General features: G+C 40.2%; 1 protein-coding gene across 1 annotated transcript in view; it reads right to left on the bottom strand.

The window, feature by feature from the left end:
- The window catches only part of LOC135208564 (nitric oxide synthase, salivary gland-like), a 33,461-nt gene extending 26,677 nt beyond the window's left edge, over positions 1 to 6,784 (bottom strand). Inside the window, exon 1 of the mRNA XM_064240887.1 lies at positions 6,628 to 6,784. The gene's annotated coding sequence lies outside the window, so the exon portion shown is untranslated. The remainder of the gene's footprint in view (positions 1 to 6,627) is intronic.
- Positions 6,785 to 22,441: the final 15,657 nt, after the last annotated feature.

The following is a 22,441-nucleotide window of genomic DNA, read 5'->3' as shown; positions in this document are numbered from 1 at the left end:
TTTCCTTGTAAATTAGAACTTTTTCCCGCCACCTCCCAGCGTACATAATTGAATACGAGATATATATACCTACCCCGGCTACTTCCTGCTCAACAATTATTTTAAGCTGACAAATATCGGAGCTCTGTTCGTATCTTTACAATATTGTACAGATTAGTTTACGTTAACAGTATTGCCTACTATTTGTGAAGAGGTAATGATAAACAAAATGACTCGACCGAATTTTATCATGCCCTTTGGTGCGTTGCTCCCCAGTCAAAGCAACAGAGAGAAAGCTGTCATCAGAATAATAATAATAATAATAATAATAATAATAATAATAATAATAATAATAATAATAATAATAAAAATAATAATAATAATAATGATAATGATAATGATAATGATAATAATAATAATAATAATAAAACAATAATAATAATAAACTAATAATAATAAATATAATTCATACCTAAAGATGTGTCTGTTTACGAGCAAAGAAAGCAAATGAAACGTTGTAATAATGCAAAGGAAATTACGACGACTATTCTTCAGTACTAATTTACAGTCCTCAGTCCAGTATTTACTGCCTTTGCAATGAAAACAAGCCATGTCATAGGCTATTTAGTTTAAAGACAAGACAAATACAATTTTCTTCTATTCCGCCAAGGAAAAGGACGCTAGAGTATTTTTTTAACGATTATATAACAAGTTATTTTACCTTAAAAAAATATGAACAAGTCATGAGAAGTTATTTTAAAACGTAGTATATAATTGGGATACATAGGTCGTGACGAAAAGTTACCTACGTGCATTTGGCTAATTACGAACACGCACAGAAAGGAAAGTCTCTCAACCTGGCTATTTTATTTTATTTCATTTTGTTGTTTACGGTTTTTTTTTACGTACATTTGGCTAATTACGAACATGCACAGAAAAAGAAGTCTCCCAACCTGGTGATTTTATTTCATTTTATTTATTTATTTATTTATTTTAAATCAACGAGGAAATGAGTAACAACAGGACAGCTCTCGCAGTTCCGTCCAGGGAGAGCGAATCATTTATCGGAGTCACGAGAATTGGTCGGCTTCTGGCAGTGACAGTCCCGGATAAAAGAGGAGGGATGGAAGTAACTTTGAAGCTTTTGCTTTATGAAACTTTAAGCTGTTCTGGGTGTTTCCGACAAGCCCATTGCATGCAGATGCAAATATAAAAAATCACTGGAACTATAGTAGATTCACATCAACCGTGCATCTGATGTCTAGGCCAGTCCCTTACGACGCTTCTGATTGGCTGTCGATAAGCCAATCAGAGGGCTGGAAACTCTCAGTCTCTCGAGAGAGTTCACATAGGCAGGATGTAAGTTCCACCTCTCTTGAAAGACGTATCCCTCAGTAGAGTTGAAACATACATCCTCCCTTTGTGAACTCTCTCGAGAGACTGAGCGTTTCCAGTCCTGTGATTGGCTTATCAACAGCCAATCAGGAGCGTCATAAGGGACCGGCCTAGACATCAGATGCATGGTTGATGTGAATCTACTATAGCAAAGACACGCAGCAATCTGGTGAGAGCGGCGAAACAGACAGAGCAGGAGTAAGTTGGTGGAATTTGGAGGTCAACGAGAAGTGAACCACCCTAGAAATAAAAAATACTACTCGCTACCTCTTCCTTACATTTCTTTGCTTGCTTTGCATGAATTCAAACTTTTTGATATCTGAAAGCATGCTCCTTAATTACTATGATTATTATTGCTACATCCCTGTTCTTACTGATCATAATAATCATAAATTCTTACGAAACAAGCACAACGGGAATAGAACGTGGGCCTATTAGCGCATAATTCATGTGGCACTTGTTTGGGCAGTCTACTGAAAGTTACGGTATACTGCCATAAGAATAGCCAGTGATAACAAGTAACTGAACTCTGAAGGTCAAGACAGTTCAGGACGTCTGGTATGATATCCTGAGGGGTTTCCTGGGGGCTGAGATTCTGTGGCCGCTGTCTTATGCGTCAGTAGGCAAGTCCCGCTAAAAGGATACCCGCGATCATTCGGATGAAGTTAAAGAAAAACACGTTTTGTAAAGGCGGAAAAAATACAGATGATGCAAGATATAGGATATAAATTGCCAGAAACATTCGGATGAATGCAGGACCAAAGCAATTTACAATAGATACGAAAAGGCCAGTCTCATTCAGTGTTAGAAACAAAACACCGGCAACTTCAAAGGAAAACAACAGGGACAAAATTCTGACCTAAAGGAAAAAGCTCAGCTGAGACACAAGTCATCCAGACAAGACGGTGACAAAGTTCGAGTAAGAATGAAAAGATAATCTCCCAAAATTCACAAAGAGAGATACATTAAACCGAGTCTTGGTTTTCGGCTTAAAAGGTGTTTCCTGAGCCTCTGGCTCTCTCTGTCACCCACCCAAGCGAATATATTTGAAATGTCCGACAAATATATTCTCAGCCTGTTCGTATCTTACTTTTTATCAATTTATCTATTGCACCTAACGATACATACGAACAGCTTTCTTATCCAAGAAAAATGAAACAAGATATGATCTTCGCCAAAGGATTGGTACACAGTACAAGAAATTGACTTGATATAATGAAGTTAGGATGACAGCATAGTACATTCGAACACACAAACAGGCAACAGAAATTCTGTTGACCTGCAAGGAGTAACTCAAGCTTTTTTTTGAAATGCCAGTATAACCTTACTTCGTGTATAGATATATATAATATATATATATATATATATATATATCTATTATATATTATATATATATATATATATAAAATATCCAGTTGTCTCTTTATCCATTGAAGTTAGTGCTTTTGGAGAAGGTTGTTCGATTTGAGTGCGTGTTTTGTGTCACGAAAGGTGGATGGAACACGTAGGAGAGGAAGACCTAAGACCAGGTGGAGGAGAGATTGCATTAGAGATGATATGAGGGAGGAGGGAGTACGGGACGAAATGCACAGGACAGAGGTACGAGATGGAAGAGACTCATTCAAAACGGCGACCCCGAATAGGGATAAAGCTGGGAAGAAGACGTTGTGTCACGAAACCCTTATGAAAAGAAGGCAGTAAGATTTCCCCAACACACTTGATCTTATTTGCACTAAATGAACTTTTCGTCATTGAAACACTCTTACACAACGAACGTTACTTCACACAGTATCCCCAAAGACTAAAACCAGTCACAAGACAGTGTGATGTGGAGCGCAAGCAGAATCAAGCGCCTTTTAAAAATCTGCATATCATTACTGGCGCTCTAGGTGATAAATAAAATAAATAGAAACTCGCAAACCAGGCAGTCTTCGAATTCTTCCATAGGCAACTGTCTAGAACTGACTATGGACTCCAAATTACATAGGACGCCAGAGATTATTGGAGCAGAAGTAGCTCAATTCACACGGATTACACTGATTCGTACAACTAAAATTACTTCGTCTCTTAAAAAAAAAAAAAAAAAAAAAAAAAAAAAAAAAAAAAAAAAAGCGCTGGAGAGAGAGAGAGAGAGAGAGAGAGAAATCAAGTTTTCGGCCCGGTGGTGGCCTCATCCACGGCCCATAGAACTCTTAGCCGTGGCCTCTGAAATTCAATCACGGTCCGTGGTGGCCTATGTTGTTGGTATCTATAGCGCTGCCAGAAGTATGATTATGGCTAACTTTAAACTTAAACAAAATAGAAACGACCTAGGCCAGAGAGCTGCTTCATTGTGATATGTTTGATGATTGGAGCGGGGATGATTAACATACCATTTTGCAGCCCTCTGGCCTCGGTGGTCTGTCAGATCTGAGGGTGGGGGGAGGGGGAGGGCGACACATAAAGCCGAAACAATAGTTTTCTATTACAGAAAACTAAAAACGCTTTTACTATAAACTTCACCATTCGGTTTTCAAAAAGTATAAAAATCTTGACTTAAGCGACAATGATATCTTTACACCTTGACCAAATCAAGTTCACCCTGTTTGGAGCCTTGTATGTGTTTTTTTTTTTTTTCTTAGGAACAGGCTGGCCCACTGCCATTTTCCAAACCAGTCGTATAATTCCCTACTTGAGGTCAACAAAATACAGTTACTTTAACTATTTAAGTGATAATGATATTGTGCTACTCATGGTCTGGTTAGTGTAAGACATAATACAACAATGATGTCAAACTGAAAGGGTCTTCATACAATAATTCCGGTTTGAAGCGCCGGCAATTAGTCCTCATCTGGGTCAGACCAGTAGAGCTGAAGCCAGAAAATAATCATGAGTTTGACAGCAGGACGGGCAGGATGCGGCGACAGATTTAAATGAATTAAAATGGAAGTTAAAACTACGAGAGTTTTGCGTCAAGTCAAAGTTATTTTGAGCGCTTAGTGAAATCCTTCATTGACAAGGTTACATGTGCACGTCAGCAGTTCTGTTAATCTCTTTTAATCCAACCACATATCTAGTTTCCCAAGTCTCACAAATGGAACTTATATTGATAAAGGGTTTCTCTAAGCTCTCGAAAAATAACCTTTGACTTCATACAAAACTCGTGAAATCGAATATCATTTTGATTAATTTATCTCTGTAACCCGCATAGAACCGCATATGTGTATGTAAATATATATATATATATATATATATATATATATATATATATATATATATATATATATATATATATATATATATCTATATATATATTAGATCCGATAGAGACCAAACTCCAACTTTCTCCTCTTCAGTTCTCGATCTATATTCTTATCTCTTTGGTAAAATTTCCAGCAATCGCAAAAACAAGAGCAACTGGAAGCCCGTCCCTGGAAAACCCAGTTGAAACCCAAAACGTACGAAAAATTCATCCCTCAAATGAGAAGTTTTTATGTTTTTACAAATTCGCTGATTTGGACCGAAGACCACGACAGCCATTCGATCTTACACTCAGGCGATTAAGTTGGGCGCAATCCATGCTCTTTTACATTCGACGAAGCCATTCCAGTAACAATACCAGATGAAGAGGACGACTTCAAAAGAGACAGTTAGATGACGTGTGATCAGCATGTTAATGAATGATCTTTGGCTTGCTGCATTTGAATGTAGACACACCGCGAATCAAAATAAGAAAAAGGAGAAGTGAATGCTCGAGTTCCACCGGACGTTTGCTTTCCTACTTCTCGGCCATAATTACGGGTTGCTTTAGGAGCGAGAACCCGAGCTTCCACAAGGTCAGCTAAATCTCAAACAACATGAAATCTTGAACACAATCGTGTTCAGTTGCAAATATAATACTATAAAAGACCGTAATAATGCTATAATAATGATCGTGGGGGGTGGCATATATATATATATATATATATATATATATATATATATATATATCTATATATATATAAATATAATCTATATATATAAATATATCTATATATATCATATCTATATATATATATAAATATACATATATATATATATATATATATATATATATATATATATATATATATATATATATATATATATATATATATATATGCGGTTTGGATTAGTAAGAAAAATGCGCAAAAGAACTTTGTAAAAGCAAACTATCTTATGACAGGTGGTTGTTAAGAAATTTATATAAAGAAAAAATTGCAAACTCTATTTAGCAAAATGTACTTTGATTTTGACTTCTAATTCTTTCTAAGCCATACTAATCTGTAAATGTTGTATGTATATTTAATTTTGTAATGTTTTGTTACATCAAAATCTGCACACACACACACAAACACGTTTTTCTTGGGGAAGTACTTCACAACGGTTGTCAGTTCTGCCCTTCATTAACCCCTTATGCTGACAATTTGATCATGACCATATCACAACATAGTAAGCTTAAAAAAAAAGTCGATGAATTTTTTCTTCTTTAATGCAGTGAATTGACTTTAGATTTATATGACAATTTATGTAAAAATACATTAATGTCTTTATTGATGTAGCTGTATTTACCTAACATTAATTTTCATTGCTTTCTCTTAAGTCAACGCATCATATTTTTCCCGATAAGTTATTGATCTGTTCTTCTGATTTCGTACGAATTTTTGCTAATAATAATAATAATAATAATAATAATAATAATAATAATAATAATAATAATAATAATAATAATAATAATAGTAATAATAACTAATGCATGCAGAGGCTTATAGCTGCAACTTATAAAGAAGGAAAATTGAAAATGCCTTTTGATGATTGCGTTCCTGATCATTTTCTTGCAGTTAAAAGAAGGCATGAATGAGTTACTGAATCATTTTCAAGCAATTTCTTCTTATGATGAGCGTGAGTAACTGAACCACGGAGAAAATACAATTGGCCAATGAGCCAGATGAGTAACGGAGTAAATAAAATATTTGGAATCCAGGAGGGTTATGACGAACTGAGACACCTAACAGAAATTCCTTGCTAGCCAGAAGAAGAAAAAGCTACTGGGTCCTCTATACATTTCCCTAGACTAATGAGGACACTGGAGATTTAAAAAAAAATAAAAAATAAAAAAATTCAGGACTTCGTGAGTACGACGAAGAAGCGAAGAGAACTCGAGAGGTTTCGTGGGAGTCTCAACCAGAGCTGAAGACCGTCCGGCAGAGAACGTAATAACTGACTTGCAAGAACAACAAAGGAAATTTGGCTTACTTGTTCGACAAGAATATGCACAGACGCCACCCAAGATCTCCAGATGCACTGACACTTGAAAAGCGCCAGAGAGAAATCGCTCGTCAAAGAATAACTGGTCCTGCGACTTCGGGAGCCGAGAGAAACACAGTGATTCCATGCGCACGCTGCCTGCCCCTTATATATATATAAGCCCACAAGAGCCACGGGGTCCTCTTCCACGAGTCCCTCCCGGGAGAGAACATGGGAAAAGATTCTCTGAGCCCCCTGACCCGGCCTCCATCGCCCCTTCTATCCCCGGACGGTGGACAAAGATTAGCAGCGGTATACGTATCGATACCAGATACTAGGATGCTAGATGTCAAGTATAAATATAAAGTATAAAGCTCAGTTTGTGTTACACGAGCTATGAAATAATAAGGAACACAATTTCCTAGAAATTATTTACACACACATATTATATTATATATTATATATATATATATATATATATATATATATATATATATATATATATATTTACATATAAAAGGAAGATTAAAAAGTCTGTTGTATTCTCCTCTTTTCCTATGTGGAACATATACAAGTATATATATATATATATATATATATATATATATATATATATATATATTATATATATATATATTTCTATCGAACTCAGAGATTCTCAATATAATGACTCTTCTCTAAAAGTACCAAGCACACTAAAATTTTCCAATCTTCTACCTGTATTACATTCCTCTATGTGCTGTAAAATCGGTGATCTGTTGGCTTTTTTTTTTTTTTTTTTTTTTTTTCCTGTTGGCTTGGCCAGCAAGCAACCAGTACGAGGAGAAATGCCATAATGTTCGGAAGATCTTGTCCAACCAGATCACCGATTTTACAGCACATAGAGGAATGAAATACAGGTAGAAGATTGGAAAATTTTAGTGCTTGGTACTTTTAGAGAAGAGTCATTATTGAGAATCTCTGAGTCGATAGAAATATTTTAAGGAAACCAGATCTTAACCTTGACAATTCATCTTATCCCTTGCTTTTAATATAAATCATTCAGTCATTCATTTGTAGTGTAAACATTCCATCTCTGTCTTTCCCACCATTCTGTTTTTAGTATACGGTTGTAATTTATTTTAAAGATCTTATATAATTTATTTTTTTTAGTATGCTGGTGCAATTTATTTTAAAAATTTTAACCATAATCTTATTGTTGCTACTTTTACTCAGCTTTGTCAGCCAATCATTACATAATCTTGTAACTACCATTAAAATACTGTAATGTCTCTTTTAGGCTTGAAAATGTTGTTATGAAGAAACAACGAAACGCGTCGCAATAAAAATGTGGTGTCTCTTATCCTACGCTCTTCTTTTCCTACTGAGACACACACACACACACACACACACACCACACACAACACACACACACACACATATATATATATATATATATATATATATATATATATATATATATATATACTCCTATATATATAATATATATATATATTAAAGGGAAGAGGAAACACAGATGTAAAGGCTGTCTTTATTCCAACGTTTCGTAATTGTCCAATTAATACATCATCAGGACGGTTAAAATGAAAAATAAAATTCCTAGTAAAATTGAAAAACTGAAACTGAAAATTAAGAAATGTAAATTAAAGGAATTAAATTTTAAAGAGGACATACATTAAAATGAAATATAGACGTATGAGCGTTTGACGGAACACGCCAATATTAGAAACCACTCCAAAATTTGTAAAACGCATATCGATAATAAAAACTTCTGCATTGTAGGCCATACCACCAACCCTCAAGAACTCGTTGTTCTGGAATCACTTTTTATTGCACAACTTGTTCCGCCGTTAAACACTCATACCTCCTCCTCCCCTCTGTATTTGTCTTGACCTGTGTTATTTATTTATGTTTTTTTTTTTTGTTTTACGTTTAGTTTAACGCTGTCACTCCTCTAGGTCGGCCCTTAACCTCTTGTTCTGTAAGTCTGTTCACTGCTACTTGCAATTTTTGTTTACTAAGTGGACAGTTAAAATGAATCTAATTCCAAGGAATCCTCTGAAGATTGGATCTTTTCTCAATACTAAAGGCCGTTGAAGCGACTTATGACGGCTGGGGTGATATATAAATACGATTGTCCTCTATGTTCTCGAGGAACTTACGTGGGCTGCACCCAAAGACTTTTCAAGGTATGTACGCGCCGACTCATAGAGGTGTCAGTTATCGAACGGGCAATAAACTGAGTAATCCCGAATTTGGTAGTAACACTGAATATAATCAATTTAAAATCATTACAAGGGCCTCTTCCGAGCTAGCATTATCTATTCTGGGGTCACTAACTATCAAACAGACAGTAGGTAACATTGCTGAATGCCCAAAACTCCTCCACCCCCCCCACCCCCCCCCACCCCCCACCCCCCACCCCCCCGGCCCGTCTCTCTCTCTCTCTCCTTGTCCATAAGCGCCTTCCCTGCTTTTCACTCACCCTCACTCCAGTCGCCCTCCTTCTCCCTCCCTCCCTTCTACATAGGTTGGTACCTCCAACAATGACTAATCTAGCCTTATGTACATTTGGTTTTCAAGAGATTATTGTATAATTTAGTGATATTTATAATTCACAATATTTACTCTTATTACAGCCTTGAATATGAGGCTTATTTTCTTGAAACGTCGGCGCAAAACAAGATGTTTTTGTGTAGCAGTCTGTTTCCACTGCCCTCTTATCTTCACATATCTGACTGATTAGCTGTCCTGCCTGTATCCTTTACATATATATATAAATATATATATATATATATATAATATATATATATATATATATATACCTAGATATGTACATATAAGTAAATATAAACATACACATTCATATACATGTAATCATATATATATATATATATATATATATATATATATATATATATATATATTATTTTGTATATATATATGTATGTATGTATGTTGTATATATCTATGTAATAGTATATATATAGTAATACTAGTATGTGATGTATGCTTATTTATGTATGTATGTATGTATATATCTATGTATGTGTGTGTGTTTGTGCCAGCATAACTCTGAAATGCATTGAGCAATTTCGACCAAACAAGGCATACATACGACTCACTATATATAGAAATCAACACTGTTAGGGTAAGACATCACTCACCAATGGGCACCAAAGGGAGTGGGGGCTAGGCAGAGAGAGAGAGAGAGAGAGAGAGCTTGTTTGTATGTGGATGTCGTATAGAAGCAGAGCATAAACCTGCGTCATTACAAAATTATAGTACATTATGTAGTATATATAGCATATAGAAATATACTACACAGAGACAGAATTATTCATCAATAACACAGGTTCATGCATGCCTCGATTCTAATTGGACAAATTCACATACAAGCACCATTACCATAGAGTAAGTGCTGCGCATGGTGAGCCCACATTGTTCACCACCGGAGAGAATAGGACGCGGATAACGTTTCAGTTGAACAGAACTGATTTCTCGGAAAATTCCCCAATGAATCGTGCGGGGGCAGACTTTCTTCAAATCTGTCGGCAGATTGTTTCTCAGAAATCAAAAAACGCAAAAGCATCTGGAAGGGCGTGATTCCTTCTTAGGCGCTAGCAGCGGGAGTTCCGTATACCCCGATGGTCCACAGAATTGTGACCTTGTGCATACCCCGTGACGCTACTTCTTGCAGATTTTAAGCTTCTTTATCATTTTTTATTGTTACTTCAATCAAAAGAATCACTGAAATCTACACCACAAAAACTTTAATTCCGAGTTCTCAAAAATCGTCCATAATGACGGGAAATGCAAGAGAACGGTGGAGCGGTGGTCTACAAGGAGTGAATTTCGTGTTTTGATAATATCAAGGTATATAGAATGCCTTGGATGAGACCGAGGTGTCGTTACTCTGCAGACCTGGCATTCAAACAGAAAAATAAGTGAAGCAAACATACTTAAAATACGTAAAAATGAGGTAGGTATACATCACAACCAGTACACAAATGTCACGCCATCTCTGTAAAGTAAAAAAAAAAAATAAATAAATAAAAATAAATTCAAACACGAGATGCGCAGGAGGTCTACGGTTGAAAGGTACCCCTAGACGGTTGTAAATGGTCCACCCTGGAGGGTGACCCCAATGATGCGAGTTAATGTACCCTGGACAAATGGTATTATCACTGCGATCCCCCACTGATGCGATGTAAAGGGTACCCCTGGGACAATGTTGTTCCACTTGGAGGACCCACTGATGCGAGTAAGGTACCCTGGACAATGTTATTGTTCCATGGAGGGTGGAACCAACTGATGCGATGTAAGGTACCCCATGGACAATGTATTGGTCCACTGGAAGTTGATCACCTGGATGGCGACTGTAAGGACCCTGGACAAGTATTGTTCACTTGAGGGAGACCACGATGCGATGTAAGGTACCCTGGACAATGTATTGTTCACTGGAGGGTGACCCACTGATGCGATGTAAGGTACCCTGGACAATGTATTGTAACTGGAAGGGTGACCCACTGAATGGCGATGTAAGGTACCCTGGACCAATGTTATGTTCAACTGGAAGGTGACCCACTGATGCGGATGTAAGGGTACCCTGGGACAATGTATTGTTCAACTGGAGGGGTGAACCCACTGATGCGATGTTAAGGTACCCTCCCCCCCCCCGGACAATGTATGTTCACGGAGGGTGACCCATGATGCGATGTAAGGTACCCTGGACTGTATTGTTCAATGGAGGGTGATCCTGAATGCGATGTAAGGTTACCGGACCCAATGATTTCACTGAGAACCAACCTGATGCGATGTAAGGTACCCTGGGACAATGTATTGTTCACTGGAGGGTGACCCACTGATGCGATGTAAGTACCCTGGACAATGTATTGTCCCACTGGAGACCCCACTGATGCGATGTAAGTACCCTGGACAATGTTTGGTTCCACTGGGTTTCCCACTGATGGGCGAATGTAAGGTTTACCCTGGCAATGTATTTGTTCATGTGAGGTGACCCATGGAGGCGATAGTACCTTGATCATGGTTTGTTCACCCTGGAGACTACTGATGCGATGTAAGTACCCCTGGACAATGTATTGTTCCACTGGAGAACCCACTGATGCGATGTAAGGATACCCTGGGACAATGTATTGTCCCACTGAGGGTGACCCCACTGATTGCGATGTAAGGTACCCTGGACAATGTATTGTTCACTGGAGACCCACTGATGCGTGTAGGTACCCTGGACACTGTATTGTCCCACTGGAGGACACTGATGCGATGTCCCAGGTACCCTGAATATTGTACCCTGGACTTCATGGTTAAGGTTACCCGGACAATGTATTGTCCACTTGGAGACCCTACTGATGCGATGTAAGGTACCCTGGACATGTATGTTTAAACCCTTGACTGACCCACTTGATCGATTGTAAGGTTACCCGGGACAATGTATTGTCCCACTGGAGGGGACCCATGTGATGCCCGGTGTTAATTGTACCCGGGACAATGTATTGTGACCCTTGGAGCTGATGCGATGAAGGTACCCCTGCAACAAATTGTATTGCTTCCACTGGAGGGTGACCCCACTTGATGCGATTGTAAGGTACCCTGGACAATGTATTGTTCCACTGGAGGTACCCTTTGACAATGTATTTGTTCACGGAGGGGACCCACATGGCGATGTAAGGTCCCGGGACAATGTATTGTCCACGGAGGACTCACTGGTGGAATTGGGTAAGGTACCCGGGAACAATGGTATTGTTCACTGGAGACCCACTGTATGCATGTTAAGGTACCCGGGACAATGGTATTGTTCCACCCTGGAGGTGAAGCCCACCGATGACGATGTAAGGTACCCTGGACAAATTGTAATGGTTCACCTGGAAGACCCCACTTTGATTGCGATTAAGTACCCTGGACAAATTATTTCACTGGAGACCCACTGATGCCGATGTAAGGTACCCTTGGACAATATGTTCACTGGAGACCCACTGATGCATATTGTAACGTTACCCTGACAAGTATTGTTTCACTGGAGGGTGCCCACTGATGCGATGTAAGGTACCCTGGACAATGTATTTTCACTGGAGACCACTGATGCGATTAAGGTACCCTGGAACAATGTATTGTTTACTGAAGGGGGTGACCCACTGATGGGCGATGTAGGTACCCTGGACAATGTTTGTCCCTGTAGCCCACTGATATGCGATCATGGAGTAAGGTTACCCGGACAAAATGGTTTGTCCACTGGCGAACCCACTGATTGCGATTGTTCTTGTAACCCGGACAATGGTATTTTCCACTGGAGTGTTGACCCCTGATGCCGATGTAAAGGTACCCGTGACAATGGGATTGTCCACTGGAGGGTGACCCACTGAAAATGGCATGTAAGGTACCCGGACCCATGGTATTGGTCCAACTGAGGGTGACCCACTTGATTGCGATGTAAGGTACCCTTGGACAATGGGTAATTGTTCACCCTGGAGGGTGACCCACTGATGCGATGTAAGGGGGTACCCTGGACATGTATTGGTTCACCCTGGGAAGGTGACCCAACTGATTGCGATTGTTAGGTACCCTGGACAATGGGGTATTGTTTCAACCCTGGAGGGTGACCCTTTGACATGGATTGTTCAACGGTGGAGGGTGACCCACTGGGGATGCGAATGTAAGGTTACCGGGACAATTGTAAGTTTCGCACTGGAGACTCGGGCTGGTGCATGGGTAAGGTACCCGGGACAATGTCTTGGTTCACTGGAGACCCACTGAATGGCGATGTAGTTAACCGGGAGCAATGTATTGTCCACTGGAGGTGACCCACCGATTGCATGGTAAGGTACCACTGGACATTATTGTTCACTTGGAGAGACCCACTGATGCGATGTAGGTAACCCTGGACAATGTATTGTTCACTGAGACCCAATGATGCTATGTAAGGTAACCCTGGACAATGTAGTGTTCACATGGAGACCCCTGATTCAATGTAATGTACCCTGGGAACAATGTATTTGTTCACTGAGAGGGTGACCCACTTATGCGATGTAGTACCCTGGAACAATGGATTGGTCACTGGAGACCCACTGATTGCGATGTAAGGACCCGGGACAATGTTTGTCCCACTGGAGACCCACTGATCTATGTAAGGTACCCTGGACAATGTATTGTTCCTGGAGGGTGACCCACTGATGCGATGTAAGGTACCCGGGACACTGGATTGTCCACTGGGAGAACCCACTTAATGCGATGTAAGTACCCTGGCCAATGTTATTGTCCACTGGAGACCCACTGATGCCGATGTAATTTACCCTGGACAATTATTGTTCACATGGAGACCCACGATGCCGATGTAAGTACCCTGGAAATGTATTGTCCCTGAGAGCCACTGATGCGATGTAAGGTAACCAGGACAATGTTCTTGTCACTGAGACCCACTGATGCGTGTAAGGTGCCCGGGACCAATGTCTTAACCACGGGATACCCAGCTGATGCGATGTAAGGTACCTGGACAATTGTAGTGTCACTGGAGACCCACTGGCATGCGATGTAAGGTACCCTGGACAATGTATTGTTCACTGGAGGGTGGACCCACTGATCATGTAAGGTACCCGGACAATGTGTTTGTCCACTGGAGACCCCCTGATGCGATGTAAGTACCCGGGAAATGGATTGTCCCACTGGAGACCCACTGATGCGATGTAAGGTACCCTGGCAATGTCTTGTCACTGGAGGTGCCCACTGTCGATTAATGGTACCTGGGACAATGATTTTGTTCATGGAGGGTGACCCACTGAGGCGATGTAAGGTACCCGGGACAATGTATTGTCCACCTGGCGACCCCTGAATGCGTGTATGGAAGGTACCCGGGACAATGTATTGTCCACTGGAAGACCCACTGATGCGATGTGGTACCCTGGACAATGTATTGTCCACTGGAGACCCACTGATGGCGATGTAAGGTACCCTGGAACAAATTTTGTTCACTGGAGGGTGACCCACTGATGCGATGTAAGGTACCCTGGACAATGTATTGTTCACTTGGAGACCCCACTGATGCGATGTAGGTACCGCGGGGACAATGTATTGTTCACTGGAGACCCACTGATGCGAGTAAGATACCCGGGACAATGGTATTGTCCACTGGAGACCCACTGAAGCGATGTAGGTACCCTGGACAATGTATTGTCCACTGGAGACCCACTGATGCGATGTAAGGTACCCTGGACAATGTATTGTCCACTGGAGACCCACTGATGCGATGTAAGGTACCCTGGACAATGTAATTTTTTCCTGAGGGTGACCCACCGAGCGTGTAAAAAAAAGGGGTGTTTTTACCCTGGCCAATGTATTGTCCACTGGAGACCCACTGATGCGATGTAAGTACCCTGGACAATGTATTGTCCACTGCCTGGAGACCCACTGAGCGGTGTAGAGGTACCCTTGAACAATGTATTAGTTCACTGGAGGGGTGACCCCACTGATGCGATTAAGGTACCCTGGAACAATGTATTGTCCACTGAGACCCACTGATGCGATGTAAGGTACCTGGACAATGTATTGTTCACTGGATGGTGACCACTGATGCGATGTAAGGTACCCCTGGACATGTATTGTATCACTGGAGACCCACTGATGCGATTAAGGTACCCTGGACAATGTATGTCCACTGTAGACCCATCTGTGCGATGTAAGGTACCCTGGACAATGTACATTGTCCCTGACCCCCACTGATGCGATTTAAGGTACCCTGGACAATGTATTGTTCACTGGAGGGTGACCCACTGATGCGATGTAAGGTACCCTGGACAATGTATTGTTCACTGGAGACCCACTGATGCGATGTAAGGTACCCTGGACAATGTATTGTTCACTGGAGGGTGACCCACTGATGCGATGTAAGGTACCCGGGACAATGTATTGTTTCAACTGGAGGGTGACCCACTGATGCTATGTAAGGTCGCGGGACAATGTAGTGTTCAATGGAGACCCACTGATGCGAGTAAGGTACCCGGTACAATGTAGTGTCCACTGGAGACCCACTGATGTCGATTGGTAAGGTTAACCCTGGACAATGTATTGTTCACTGGAGGGTGACCCACTGCTGCGATGTAGTTACCCCGGGACAATGTATTGTCCACGTGAGACCCCCTGATGCGATGTAAGGTACCCTGGACAATGTATTGTCCCTGGAGACCTAGCCACTGTGCAATGTAGGTACCCTGGACAATGTATTGGTCACTGGAAACCCACTGATGCGATGTAAGGTTACCCTGGAAAATGTATTGTCCCTGGAGACCCACTGATGGATGTAAGGTAAAACCCCGGACAATGTATTGTCCCACTGGAGACCCCCTGGTAGCGATGTAAGGTACCCTGGACAATGATTGAACACTGGAGACCACTGATGCGATGTAAGGTACCCTGGACAATGTTTGTCCACTGGAGACCCACTGATTCGATTTTAGGTACCCACTGACAATGTATTTTCACATGGAGGGTGCCCACGGATGCGATGTAAGGTTAACCGGGACAATGTATTTCCCTGAGACCACTGATGCGATGTAAAGTACCCGGGACAATGTATTGGTCCTGGAGACCCACTGATGCGATGTCAGGTACCCGGACAAGTATTGTTTCACTGAGGTGACCCACTTATGCAATGTAAGGTACCCTGCTAATGTTTGTTCACTGGAGACCCCCTATGCGATGTAATGTACCCGGGACAATGTATTGTCCACTGGAGACCCACTGATTCGATGTCAGGGACCGCTGGACAATGTATTGTCCACTGGAGACCCACTGATTGCGATGTAAGGTACCCGGGACATGTTTGTCCCACTGTAGACCACTGATGCGATGTAAGGTACCCTGGACAATGTTTGTCCACTTGAGACCCTTCACTGATGCGATGTAAGGTACCCTGGACAATGTATTTTTCAATGAGGGTTGACCCACTGATGCGATGTCTGTACCCTGGACAATGTTTGTCCACTGGAGACCCACTGATGCGATGTAAGGTACCCTGGACAATGTATTGTCCACTGGAGGGTGACCCACTGATGCGATGTAAGGTACCCTGGACAATGTATTGTTCACTGGAGGGTGACCCACTGATGCGATGTAAGGTACCCTGGACAATGTATTGTCCCTGGAGACCCACTGTGCGATGTAAGGTACCTGGACAATGTATTGTTCACATGGAGGTGACCCATGAGCGATGTAAGGTACCCTGGGACAATGTATTGTTCACTTGAGACCCACTGATCGCTGTAAGGTACCCTGGACATGTATTGTCCACTGAGACCCACTGATGGCGATGGTAAGGTACCCTGGACAATGTATTGTCCACTGGAGGGTGACCCACTGATGCGATGTAAGGTACCCTGGACAATGTATTGTTCACTGGAGGGTGACCCACTGATGCGATGTAAGGTACCCTGGACAATGTATTGTTCACTGGAGGGTGACCCACTGATGCGATGTAAGGTACCCTGGACAATGTTTGTTTCACTGGAGTGTGGACCCACTGATGCGATGTAAGGTACCTGGACAATGTATTGTCACTGGGAGGGTGCCACCCCTGATTCGATGTAAGGGGTACCCCGTGACATGTCTTGTGCAATGGAGGGTGACCCACTGGTGCATGCCATAGAAGTGTTCTGGAAAATCACTTTCTCTGGCGTACGACGCGCAACGGCGCTCACGTCTACAATTAAAAAGTGACATTCAAGCGATATGCAAACAGAGGCCATCCGGAACCTCATGTATAACCATAAGGAATATAGAGTTTAGGCCAAAGGCTCAGTGGAAAGGAAAATGAGAGTAGGTAGATCTGAAAGGTGCAACAGGAAACAGGAGGAAAACCTCTAAGCGGTTGCACTCTGAAATAACTGTTAGGACAGGGGGGGGGCGGCGATAGCCAGACGGGAGGAAGATAGTGTGAAAGGAGGTACCGTAAAAGAAATAAAGGGGGGTTGCAGCTAGGGGCCGAAGGGATGTTTAACCTTAAGGAAACCAAATCTAGTCACAAGGGTAGACGATGAAAAAGCCACTCTTTTAAAGTAACCTGTGGATGAGGCCGAATACCTGGCTTTCTCACATGACAAGTTTCCTGATGTGTGTGATCTCTCCTACCACGGGTAAAAACAAAAAAAAAAAAAAAAAAAAATGGCTGTCTTGTGAAGGCAGCTTGAGTTTGCGTATTTCCATTTGAGTTTCTGTAAAATTCTAAAGGAATTCACCATTTTCTGTGCTGCGCATCATGCTCAGAAAGACGGAGTCACACGTGTCAGTTATTTGTCAAGGTTACTTAAATGGGCCAGAGGAGATTACTTCCTGTAATTTACGAGAGCAGGTGAGATTTCTTTTAACTGAAGAGGAGCAAAGGAGTTGAATTCAGTACAGCAGATGTCCAAAAACATAAGCCATTCCCGCAAATTATTATTATTATTATTATTATTATTATTATTATTATTATTATTATTATTATTATTATTATTATTATTATTATTATTATTATATAATGAACGCTATTCATATGGAACAAGACCACAGGGGCCACTGACTTGAAATTAAAGCTTCCAAAAAGAATGGTGTTCATTTGTAACAAGTATCATGTAAGGTCTCGATTCGTCAAGAATGGAAAAGGATTAAATGTTTAGTTTCATTTTATTTGTGCATTTATTTCAACTCGAAAACTTTCTAGGCACGCTTTGGGTAAAATTTTATTGATAAGGAACCATAAACCATCGTACAGAAAGAGAGAGAGAGAGAGAGAGAGAGAGAGAGAGAGAGAGAGAGAGAGAGAGAGAGACCTTCATCGAGCCAGATATTGTCGTAATGGGCTAGAAATGAATTTGCAATACGAAGTGGGATTGGGCTCCCCACAGCAAAGCCACCAACCCACAGACGTAAATCTTCTGTCAAAGAAAAACAAGAAACCCCACAATTTCCTTCATATCTTTCAAATCCATCACAAACAAACCTTCGACGCTGATATTTATCGACCACTCAGAGGAAAATTAATGACCTACTGAACATCAAAACTTACCATTGCGCATTTTCAATCAGCGATCTCTTCAGCGGGAGAGACAGAGAGCGAATCGCTCACTGTTGCACAAAATTTTACTATTTTGTATCATTTCCTGAAATGTTGAACTTTGCATTACAGCAGCATACTTATTCCAGTTTTATTTACATTTTCAGGCTCGGATGATTAAACAAGTTTGTCTGGATATGCGCGCACACTTACTACATGCTGGTGCTTAGTGTTTTATATATATAATATATTATATATATCATATATATATATATATATCTGTATATATATATATATGTGTGTGTGTGTGTGTGTGTGTGTGTGTGTGTATGTTTGTACAAATTTATCTATCATTTTACATATATATATATATATATATATATATATATATATATATATATATATATATATATATATTATATTCTGATACTTAATGCAACACGATAAGAGGTGAAAAATTCCACATTAGTTCTTATTCTGTATATATATATATAAATATATATATATATATATATATATATATATATCTAGAATATATATATTATTTTATCTATATATATATATGTTATATAATATGATATAACTAATGACAATAAGATAATGAGGCGAAAATTCCACATTACTCTTGTTCTGTAGACTTAGGAAGACCATGACCTCATAAGCAGTGAAGATAAGATAAAAGAAGGGCACAGAGGTGGAAGTGGATGGGGGAAGTACCACTGCTGTAGGAAGGTATGGTAGGGAAAAACCCTGATAACTTATAGGCAAATTTTCCCTGAAAACTAGGCAAATTTCGGTATGTCCCGAGGAGATTCACGGGAGGACGGCAATTCGTGGCGAGAATTCACCTTTGCCCCTCCCAAACAGTTATGAGGTGGGACGCGAATTTAGTGAATGAATAAAATTTTGGTTTTCATTTCAAGGAGCAGCATTTTCTCTCTCGCACAATTTAGATCAATAGCACATAGCAACAAGAGAAGCGACCGGATATGATAACGCCATCCCTTGGTTTAAACATTATTATTATTATTATTATTATTATTATTAGTTATTTATTAGTATTATTATTATTATTTATTATAGGTCCAACTCAGAAAAGTGAAAACCCTGTTCAAACAGAACAAGTCCACAGGAGCAGTGATACGAAATACACGCTTCCATAGAATATGGTGTTCATCTGAAAGAAGAAGAAGAAGAAGAAGAAGAAGAAGAATAAGAAGAAGAAGAAGAAGAAAAAATGTATATATTATATATATATATATATATATATATAAATATATATATATATATAATTTATATAAAAAAATATATATAAATCATATATATATATATATATATATATATATATATATATATATATATATATATATATAGTATATTATATATATATATATATATATATTATCTATATATATATATATATATATACATACATATTCACTGTTCTAAAGCTAAAGTAGGAAAACATGACACTCGTGCGCGAATTCTATAATACCAGTAACTCCCCTTTCCACATCTAACAATAAAACACCCTTCTTTGAATGATAAGTAAAAGCAAATTACAAAAACGAATCTTGACAACTGAGTCGTCAGAATCCAATTCGTGTGAGTATCTTCAGGCCTCGTGGCACCTCCAAACAGGGCACCGCATACCGGGACTTTTCATCAGTCGATCAGGAATCCTTGTCCAGCCAGGACACGTGTTCTCGAGTGGCAGTGATGAATTTTGATGATGTCGGGAGGGAGGAAGGAATCTGGATTCCCTGACCTGGCCACGATATATCACAGATAGTCATTAAGGATGCCAGAATAGAAAAAAAAAGGAGTTCCTTCGACACGGTTGCAAATCGAAAATGAGGGAACCGGTAAAAAGTATATGTCACCTACAGTTACCAGTGATTTCTCAACACTGTTGGGCTAATATCATTAAAGTCTCTCTACACTGCTTTTTAACTCAGAAACACCGATATATCCAGAAAATGTACCTCAATGTACCTGAGGATGCTGTTGTTTGTTTGTATGGTGTTTTGACGTCGCATGGAGCCAGTGGTGATTCAGCAACGGGACCAACGGCTTTACGCGACTTCCGAACAACGTCGAGAGTGAACTTCTATCACCAGAAATACACATCTCTCACACCTTAATGGAATGCCCGAGAATCGAACTTGCGGCCACCGAGGTGGCAGGCCAAAACCATACCGATCACGCCACTGAGGCGCTCTCAGGATATTGTGCTACTGAAACCGCAAAAGTTTAAGGGAAAATGCAATGCACTACTTCCCTAACACAGTTATTCTCTTCCTTGTGTTTCAATAATTGACTTAAATTTGTATCTACGTACTTATCAATTTGTTAACTTTATTTGTTTTTTTCTAATAACTGATCTCTTATTCTGTATTCCCTGTTACCTTGTGTTACTTCTTTCAGATGAACACCATATTCTATGGCCTGGTTCCATATGAACAGGATTCATCTTCTGAGTAATAATAATAATAATAATAATAATAATAATAATAATAATAATAATAATAATAATCAGGAGGGATCTTCCAGGGCGACTCACTGTCCCCACTACTCTTCGTAGTAGCCATGATTCCCATGACAAAAGTACTACAGAAGATGGATGCCGGATACCAACTCAAGAAAAGAGGCAACAGAATCAACCAGCTGATGTATATGGACGACATCAAGCTGTATGGTAAGAGCATCAAGGAAATAGATACCCTAATCCAGACTGTAAGGATTGTATCTGGGGACATCAGGATGGAGTTTGGAATAGAAAAATACGCCTTAGTCAACATACAAAAAGGCAAAGTAACGAGAACTGAAGGGATAAAGCTACCAGATGCGAGCAACATCAAACACATAGATGAGACAGGATACAAATACCTGGGAATAATGGAAGGAGGGGATATAAAACACCAAGAGATGAAGGACACGATCAGGAAAGAATATATGCAGAGACTTAAGGCGATACTGAAGTCAAAACTCAACGCCGGAAATATATAAAAGCCATAAAACACATGGGCATGCCAGCCAGTAATCAGATACAGCGCAGGAATAGTGGAATGGACGAAGGCAGAACTCCGTAGCATAGATCAGAAAACCAGGAAACATATGACAATACACAAAGCACTACACCCAAGAGCAAATACGGACAGACTATACATAATACGCAAGGAAGGAGGGAGAGGACTACTAAGTATAGAGGACTGCGTCAACATCGAGAACAGAGCACTGGGGCAATATCTGAAAACCAATGAAGACGAGTGGCTAAAAGAGTGCATGGGCAGAAGACTGATAAAAGTAGACGAAGACCCAGAAATATACAGAGACAGGAGAATGACAAACAGAACAGAGAAATGGCACAACAAACCAATGCACGGACAATACATGAGAGACTAAAGAACTAGGCAGCGATGACACATGGCAATGGCTACATAGGGGAGAGCTCAAGAAGGAAACTGAAGGAATGATAACAGCGGCACAAGATCAAGCCCTAAGAACCAGATATGTTCAAAGAACGATAGACGGAAATCTCTCCCATATGTAGGAAGTGCAATACGAAAAATGAAACCATAAACCACATAGCAAGCGAATGCCCGGCACTTGCACAGAACCAGTATAAAAAGAGGCATGATTCAGTAGCAAAACCCCTCCACTGGAGCCTGTGCAAGAAACACTAGCTACCTTGCAGTAATAAGTGGGTACAAGCAATCAGGCAAAGATCCTCTGGGACTATGGTATCAGAACAGATAGGGTGATACGTGCAAATAGACCAGA

This window comes from Macrobrachium nipponense, chromosome 35 (genome assembly GCF_015104395.2).
Source record: "Macrobrachium nipponense isolate FS-2020 chromosome 35, ASM1510439v2, whole genome shotgun sequence".
Taxonomy (NCBI): domain Eukaryota; kingdom Metazoa; phylum Arthropoda; class Malacostraca; order Decapoda; family Palaemonidae; genus Macrobrachium; species Macrobrachium nipponense.
The sequence above is the reverse complement of the archived record's forward strand: the minus strand, read 5'-3'. Positions and strand labels throughout refer to the sequence as shown.